This window comes from Anolis carolinensis, chromosome 2, assembly GCF_035594765.1.
Source record: "Anolis carolinensis isolate JA03-04 chromosome 2, rAnoCar3.1.pri, whole genome shotgun sequence".
Lineage (NCBI taxonomy): Eukaryota > Metazoa > Chordata > Lepidosauria > Squamata > Dactyloidae > Anolis > Anolis carolinensis.
This window is the reverse complement of record NC_085842.1, coordinates 34,279,363-34,288,672: the sequence shown is the minus strand read 5'-3', so window position 1 is coordinate 34,288,672 and position 9,310 is coordinate 34,279,363. Positions and strand designations below refer to the sequence as shown.

Sequence of the window (9,310 nt, the reverse complement as noted above, 5' to 3'; positions counted from 1 at the left end):
GGCTGGGACGGTGGCCACAGTATCTGCTGATTGAGGATTGAAACTGGACTGAGAAACTGCAGTATCTCAGGCTAGAGAGCTGTTAAAAATGTTAATCAATGTTAATCAATCTACAGAGATGTACTGATGCACTGCAGGTGATCAGAGTATATCTCAGTTTCAAGCCCTTCATGGAATATATTCTGATTGATTGGAGCACATTATCTGACTTGTTCTGGACTTTCTGGTCAGTTTTTGTAACACGCTGTTTCTAGTTTGATTTGCACTCCAACTTATAATAATAATAATATACTTTATTTATATTCCACTCTATCTTCCCGAAGGGACTCAGAGCGGATTACAGGTACATATATGGAAAACATTCAATGCCATTATACAATAGACAGTTGACAGAGACAAACGTAGACAGAGGCAAGGCTTCCTTCTTTTCATCTCCGGTATTCGACTGTGCTCAACTCGGCCATGGGGAGGTGCTGTTGTTTCATTTTCCACACCAAGGACTCTGTCATCCATGGATGCCTTTCCTGGTTGGATTTTTGCTGTCATGTTTTTTTCAGGGTGCCTTTTACCTCCCCGCCAAAGCAGTACCTATTTAACTATTTACATTATTGTTTTCAAACTGCTAGGTGAGCAGAAGCTGGGCTGACGGCTGGGAGCTGACCCTGACCCGGGCTTGAACTACCAGCCTTCCAGTCGGCAGGATCTTCTATAGCAGGCAGTTTAAGCCATTGTGCAAGTCCGGCCCTTCATTGGGTATGTACTTTTTATAGACACCCCACCCCTTGAGCTGTCTTCAAACTGCGCTATAGTGTCTGTGTAGAACCAAACATTTGGAAGGCCACAATTGTTCCATCCCTAACTGTTGAATAGTTCCCTTCAAGCTACGTCAGGCTGGCTGGGACTCTTTAAGGACCCTTCTACACTGCCCTATATTCCCAGGATCTGGTCCCAGATTATCTTGTTATTCCAAATTATATGGCGGTGGGGACTCCTATAATCCAGTTCAAATCAGATAATCTGGGATCAGATTCTGGGATATAGAGCAGTGTAGATCCAGCCTTAGATGGCTTCTAATGGGAACTTAATCTGTTGCTCCCAGTGGGTAGCCACAATAGCCAATTGTGTACATCTGCTTTTCTCCTGATACGGCAGTGGTGCTCAACCTGTGGGTCCCCAGATGTTTTGGCCTTCAACTCCCAGAAATCCTAACAGCTGGTAAACTGGCTGGGATTTCTGGGAGTTGTGGGCCAAAACACCTGGGGACCCACAGGTTGAGAACCACTGTGATACGGTAATAAGGGAATATATTGAAATGCCAACTGCTATTAGGAGAAATAAGAAACAAATGAGTGACATTAGGGCAGTTTGGATGTGTAAACTAGTCCCACCACTGGACTATCAACTGCCATCTAAGATTATTATAGGTACTTCCCTTACTATTCTTTTGCTTTAATAAATGACATTTTTTTCTTGTGTAATTCATGTTCTGTTTGCAGACATAAGTGAAATTTAATTGGCTTTCTTTGTAGAACATAGGTCTTGATCAAAAGAAGATAAAGGGCAAAAGGTTCTCGGTAATTGCCTCAGAAACTGCGCATTCCTTTGATTTTTCTGGCTTTCTGTAGATTGTTCAAAGTAGACAAATACTTTGGAACTGAAATACAACACATTTTGAAGAGTTGGTAGACATCATGAAGTCTGTATCACTTTAAAACTACTATTCGTTCTTTCAGAGATCATTATATTTGTTTCAGGAGCCCCCGGTGGTGCAGCAGATTAAACGTTGAGCTGCTAAACTTGCTGACTGAAAGGTCAGCAGTTCAAATCCGGGGAGTGGGGTGAGCTCTCACTGTTAGCAATCCAAGCAAGCAATCCATTGACATACAATATGGCAATTGCTTCATTTGACATTCCCTGTTTAATATCGGGTCTAATTTTGCCCATACAAAGGCAACACAGACTACTAATCAATCCATCTCCCAGCCTTCTACCTCTCGATGCATCCTCTCGATGCATCTACACTAATGCAGTTTGACACCACTTTAACTGCCATGTTTCAATGCTATGCGATTATGGGAGTTGTAGTTTTGCAGGGTCTTTCACCTCCTTTGCCCCAGAGTGCTGGTGCCTCAACAAATTATAAATACGATGATGTTATGCAGTCTTTTAACAGGTCATCCTCATTACGGAGCTGTGATTTCAGCTCCGCAAGAACCATGGGTTCGGGGGCCTGACGTGCCTAGGCTCCAAAGGATGAAATCAGACATGAGCAGATTGAAGGCAATAATCAGAGGCTTTAATCACTTCGGTCAAAAGTGGTTGTCAGAGAAAATGCAGTATCAAATCAGACATAAAGCAGGGACATTGATGGAGGCTTGACAACTGTTCAACCAATGGGAGCTGATTTGATCCGTGTGCTGATTAGTGGAGGCACGCTGTCCACTGCTGCAGGTGATTGGTTTCCTTGTCTAGTGCGAAATTTAATAAGCAGCCATTGCTTAGGTTGAAGCTTATAGCAGGTATTTATCTCTGCCTTCTTTGGGTGCAAGAGGAAAGGAGTGATGGCCTCCAGGATGTCACAATGAGTCTGGGCTGAGGAAACAATGGGTGCCAAAACACCTTGATGGGTTTCCAAGGAGAAACAAAGGTAGGGAGTTGGGTGACTCGATGACCTTTCCAGCTATCTAGGGATTAATTCATTGTTGGGTGGGAAGGTTCACTGTTGGCTAGGAAGTATGGTCTCCAGATGATTAATTATGCCAGCTGCCTGGTGGAATAATGATATTAGCCCTGTTCCCTCCAAGAAGTGCTTGTGCAATTGTGTTTCTGGAAGAAAGAGTGTTTCTGGATGTCAGCTGATGGGACCCTTTAGTGGCACCTCTCCTTTCTGTGGGTTTTGGGGTCCAGAGTTTCCATTGATATGGTCTTTAAAAGAAGGGATTCAGAGGGGAAAATATATTCCTGAGGAGTATTTTTCTTTATTGCTCATCACTCTTGTTGTGGACTGGGAGGAAAAATTTGCAAGAAATTTATGTAAATGAGGCACACTGCCAAGAAGGTACACTTGATTTGCACAATTTCCATTGATTTACCTATTATGCAAATTAGGCTGGGCAGATTTGTTTTTGCTGGAGAGGGAGAGTGTGACGTTGTAACTCCGTTCCCTGATGGGAAGGAAAATTTAGCCATTCCATCCAAAGTGGATGAAAAAGCAATCCTAGCTACCCCAAGAGGGGTTCAAGTTTTTGGATCTGTCCATCTGGTCCACCTGTGAAGCAGAGGAAGGTGCAAAGGCCGGAGAGATCAGAAACTATACAACTTTAGTATCTAAGGGTGAATCTATATCGTGCATCTGTACTATATGGGCAAACTTTGGTAGGCTGTTAGGAATTGTGGAAGTTGAAGTCCAAAACACCTGGAGGGCCAAAGTTTGCCCATATAGGGTACTGTTCCATTATCCAGGTGGAGGCCACCACGGGGCATTCGAGAGAGAAAGATTGTCCCATTTATGGAGGTGGAGGGTAGGTTGAAGGAGGAAAACTATAACCTCTGTTTTCCTGTTATTACCCCACCCATGCCCCCATCATGGAAACAGCCCCAGTTTATAATATGGGAAGGGGAGAGGGGGGATGACCGGCAAAAATGGGGGAAATGGTTTTCCTCCTTCAACTCTCCACCCACAAATGGGACATTCTCTCTCAGGCACCCCCTGGTGGCCTCCACCCAGATAATGCAACGAATGCAGTTTGACACCTATTCAAGTGCCATGGTTACACATACTATAGAATCCTGGGAGTTGTAGTTTTACAAGGTCTTTAGCCCTCTCTATATACAGTTTGTAAAAAACAATGTGCACATTAATTGTAAAGGATGAGATATGTTATCTTATGCAAACATAATGTTATTTGTAAAACATACAGCTGTTGTTTTGTTACACATTTTTGAATGTTTTTATTAAGGAGGACAACCTGCTTTCTTGATCCCTGTCCCTCTTGGCTGGTCATCCAGGGAGAAGATGTAATTCATTCTCAAATACAACAAATTATTAATACATCTCTCAGGGAGGGGAATTTTCCATCTTGCTGAAAAGAAGCAGTAGTTAGACCACTGCTGGAGCCCTCAGTGGAGTAGTGGATTAAAGCCTTGTGACTTGAAGGTTGGGTTGCTGACCTGAAGGCTACCAGGTTTGAATCCCACCCGGGGAGAGCGCGGATGAGCTCCCTCTATCAGCTCCAGCTCCATGCGAGGACATGAGAAAAGCCTCCCACAAGGATGATAAAAACATCAAAACATCCTTGCAGTCGACCAATTCTCTCACACCAGAAGCGACTCAGGTTGCTCCTGACATGGAAAAAAAAAAAACACTGCTGAAAAAGCCCTTCATGGATCTCCTGGACCTTTATAACTACAGACTAGTGTCTAATCTCCCTTTTTTGGGCAAGGTGATTCAGAAGGCAGTTGCTCTCCCACTCCAGGCAGTCTTGGACGACACACACTTCCTTGGCCCAATTTAAACTGGCTTCAGAGCAAGATACGAAGTTGCCTCTGCTATGGTCGCCTAAGTGAATGATCTCTGTCTCAATACTGACAAGGAGTGTGTGTCTTTGTTGGTGCTAGACCCCTCAGAGACCTTTGATACCACCAACCATGGTATCCTTCTGGAACGCCTGGAGCGGCTGGAAATAGGAGGCACTGTTCCAGTCGTACTTCTCAGGCAGATTCCAGATGGTGGTGCTTGGAGATAGCTGCTCCTCAAATAAGGAGCTGCTATGTGGCATTCCAAAAGGTGCCATTCTCTCCCCAATGCTTTTTAATATTTCCATGAAACCGCTGGGAAAGATCATCCATAGGCATGGGGCAGGGTGTTATCAGTATGCTGATGACACCAAAATATATTTCTCCATGCCTTCCAAAACAACCTCAGCTAAGGATAGCGTGTCTCCTCTGAATGAATGTCTGGAAGAGGTAATGGGCTGGATGAGTAAAAACAAATGGAAACTGAATCCAGACAAAACAGAGGGTCCTAATCTGGGGGTGGAGGTGTGTCAACTAGTCTTGGATGGGGTTACATTCCCCCCAAAAGACTATGTTTGCAGCTTGGAAATGCTGCTGGTTCCATCTCTCCAAATGTCAGCCCAGATAGAAAAACGATCAGGAGTGCTTACTATCAGCTTTGGCTGGTCTGCCAGCTGCGCCACTTCCTCAAGATGGTAATGCATGCGTGGTAACCTCAAGGTTGGACTTCTGCAACATGCTCTGCATTGTACCAAGTTCAGAAACTCCAGCTGGTTCAAAATACGGCAGCTGGACTGGTTATGGGAATATCTACCGGTAGAAGTGAGCATATTATACCAATCCTAAAGTCACTCCACTGGCTGCCAATTAGGTTCTGGGCAAAGTACAAAGTGTTGGTTTTGACCTTTAAAGCCTACATGGTTTGGATCCAGGTTACCTTCAGGATTGTCTTTTCCTGTACAATTCACCCTGAGGTCCTCTGGGGGGGCAGTTACTCCAACTAGCCAAAACCCCATTGGCAACTACCAACCGGAGGATCTGGTTGGTGAAACAACCTGCCGGTAGAGGTCTGACGTCTGGATCAGCTGTCAGAATTTAAGATACAAGTGAAGACTTATCTCTTCCGGCAGGCTTACCCAGACGGTTTTAATGGTGAATTTAAACTCCACTGTATGCCTTGTTTTTGTTTTGTTATTTTGATATGTATTTAATGGAGGTATGTTTTAATATGTGCATATTACAGAGTGATTTAAAATGATTATGTGTTTATGTTTTAGTAATGTTGTAACCTGCCTTGAGCTGTGAGGAGAGGCGGGCAAGAAATAAAAACTTATTATTATTCGCTGTCAAAAAGTGCTGATGCTTTACCAAACTATCAATTCTATCCCATTCGCAATCAAAAGAGAAAAGCAGGAGATAAATAAATAAATATAATCATAATCATGACTGCCTACATCCCAAAATATTGCGACTTTTTTTTTTTGGCATCTTGTTTACCTTGCATAAAAGGAAAAGCTGTCTAACCCTTAAACTGAAGACATCCTGTCCTGATAAGGAATATTTTCAAATAAGGGCCACTTGACAACACTGGGTGCATCTACACTAGGCATGGGCAAACTTGGGCCCTCCAGGTGTTTTGGACTCCAACTCCCACAATACCTACCAGCCGGTAGGAACCCAAATTATGTTGGGTTAGGTATTGATTATGTTGTTGCGGGCTTTATAACTTTTAATCAGATATTGTGGTTTGATGACTATGTTTATTTTTTATGTTTGTAATGTTTTTTGTTGACATGTTGTTTGCCCCTTTGAGTCCCAATCTGGGAGAAATGCAGGATAGAAATAAATAAATAAATAATAACTACAACTCCTGTAACTCCATAGCCTTGAGCCATGGCAAAGTGTTGCCAATTAACTGCATTGATTCTAGAGTTGTGTTGTGGTGCGTTTTCTGGGCTATATGACCATATTCCAGAAGCATTATCTCCTGACATTTTGCCCACATCTATGGCAGGCATCCTCAGCGGTTGTGTGGTCTGTTGGAATCTAGGCAGTTGGGGTTTATATATCTGTGGAGTGTCCAGGGTGGGAGAAAGAACTCTTGCCTGTTTGAGGCAAGTGTGAATGTTGCAACTGGCCTCCTTGGTTAGCACTGAACAGCCTTGCAGCTTCAAAGCCTGGCTGCTTCCTGCCAGGGGAATCCTTTGTTGGGAGATGTTAACTGGCCCTGATTGTTTCATGTCTGGAATTCCTCTGTTTTCTGAGTGTTGTTCTTTATTTACTGTCCTGATTTTAGATTTTTTTTATAGAACTGGTAGCCAGATTTTGTTCGTATTCATGGTTTCCTCCTTTCTGTTGAAATTGTCCACATGCTTGTGGATTTCTAGAGATGCTGCTCTCACTTTCCCTTCCTCTTTCCAGAAGCAGCCGAGAAAAGCTCACTCCAGCCGCCAGAGGGCGCCCAAGCCGGAAGTGAGATGGGAGGGGCACTCTAGCCGCCGACGGAAAAACCAATAGAGAAGGAGCAGGAGCGGAAGTGAGAAAGCCGGGCAGAGGTAAGTTCAGAAGTTTAATGGCGGATAGGAGGCTTCTATGAAAGCGTGGCTGTGAGCCCATGGAAGTTGTAGCTTTACAAGGCCTTTTCTTTGCTGGTTCCTCACCCAACTACGACTCCCAGGAGTTAGCTTTGAGCCATGGCGGTTAAAGTAGTGCCAAACTGCGTTAATTCGCCAGTGTAGAGCAAACTTGGGCCTTCCAGGTGTTTTGGACTCCAACTCCAAGCTTAAGCGTCTGAGGGGGAAAAGGAAGGAGCCTGAGGCGGTTAGGAATTGTGGGAGTTGGAGTCCAAAACACCTGGAGGGCCCACGTTTGCCCATGCCTGGTGTAGAGGCACCGAAGGCTGACTCCGCAGTGGGCGGATTTCTCATTCAGCAGAAGAGATAATCTTTAGTAATGCAATCACAGGCTTACATTAATCCAACATGTGTTCACCTTGACTGTGTGCAGTTGGTATTCCTCTAAATTAAGGTTGACTTCAGCCAGGGAAGGTTGCTGCAAGCGTGTTCCTTCGAAAGTAAGTTATGTTAGCATTCATTTCTAGAAAATTAGTGTACAATTATAATTCCTTTGTTTTTTTAACACTTTAAGACTTGAAGTGTAGGCAGCTATTGAGTTGAGCTTTTAGATCAGTGGTTCTCAACCTGTGGGTCCCCAGGTATTTTGGCCTACAACTCCCAGAAATCCCAGCCAGCTTATCACCTGTTGGGATTTCTGGGAGTTGAAGGCCAAAACATCTGGGGACCCACAGGTTGAGAGCCACTGATTTAGCTACTTTGTGTGTGTGCTGATGGCATTTAAGTTTCTTTGCTATTCAGTTTGAGATGTATGTTTTCTTTGTGTTGCCAAAATATCACTAGTCATACAGGCAATCCACAATTTACAAATGAGATAGGTTCTATAGGTTTGTTCTTAAGCTAAATTTGTTAGTTGGAACACATTATTAAAGTGAAACTCCAGCTATATATATGTGTGTGTATGTATATATACACACACACACACACATATAGGCTTTGGATAGCATAGGAATGGGTTGTTATTATTATTTATTTATATTCTGCTTTATCTCCCCAAAGGGGACTCAAAGTGGCTAACATGCCTGTGGCATTTGTTTCACCTCTCTGTCTCTGTGATCATTGGATTTAATGTTTGTTTTGGAAACAAGGATTGGTGGGAATGCTTTAGTGGAGACACCTTTTCCCCATGATCACTCTTTCAGTGGTGAATTTCCCTTCTGAGGGATAGAGTTCTCTCACTTCCTATTGTCTCACCCTCGTTCTTAACTAGGAGTCATTTAGGAGTTAGATGCTTCTAACTTGGGAACTGCCTCTATATATGGCAGGAAATATAAATGTTGAGGAGCAGAGCCCTGTATTAGTCTAGCATAGCAAAAACAAATGCGGAGCTTATTTCCGAAAGGTGAATGGAAATAACACTTCAGTGGAGACACCTTTTCCCCATGATAACTCTTCCAGGATGTGGAGCTTAATTCCAAAAGGTACCAAATCCATTTGAACAAATTTTATGAGAGTTGGGAAAAAGAACATGATGAGAATATACGTTCTTTGGCTATAAAATGCCATTTTCCAAGCCCTACATAAAAGTGATTTGATATATTTTGACAGTTTTGAATATACTGGTAATGTTCTACTCTTAGCAAGCAATGTGTTGCCACCTAGAACTCATTTTTCAATTTTTAAAAGCTGTGACAACATTTTTTTGAGATTTGTAGATTACGGCATTTGATTGAATGCAGCCATGGCAGTCAAAGCAAAATCACAGTCGTATGATTATTTGGTGTTAATGGACTTTTGGTATTCAACATTCCAACATATTTTGGATGTTATAATACTAAATACTGACAATAATGCATTTTTATTTGTTAGGCACTTTTAAGCATGGTACAATACAGTTAAAACAGTCTTATTGAACTTTAAAAGCAAGCACGTTTTATTTTGATATAAGCTTTTGTGAGCTTTATTGATGTGAGTGCTGCCTCAGGATGCATCTTCAGAATTTATGCAGTTTAACACCACTTTAACTGCCATGGGTCAATGTTACGGAATCAAGAGGTTTATAGTTTAATGAGGTACCAGCATATTGGCAGAGAAGGCTAAAGATCAGGTAAAACTACAAATCCCATGATTCCATAACATTGAGCCAGAAAGTATTGCCATATTACATTAATTCCATGGTGTAGATGCACTTTTGGTTAGAGATGTTTGTACTCATGTTGCAG

General features: G+C 42.8%; 1 protein-coding gene across 4 annotated transcripts in view; it reads left to right on the top strand.

Annotated features, from left to right (window-relative positions):
* The first annotated feature begins 628 nt into the window (after positions 1-628).
* LOC103281301 (uncharacterized) overlaps positions 629-9,310 on the top strand; it is a 34,318-nt gene continuing 25,636 nt past the window's right edge. The window contains exons 1-2 of one of the 4 annotated variants that reach the window (XM_062973765.1): positions 629-753; positions 6,937-7,070. The gene's annotated coding sequence lies outside the window, so the exon portion shown is untranslated. Of the gene's footprint in view, positions 754-2,586; positions 2,648-6,655; positions 7,071-7,094; positions 7,589-9,310 lie in introns of those variants that run through there. The other 3 variants (XM_062973766.1, XM_062973767.1, XM_062973764.1) reach the window with 3 other exon arrangements.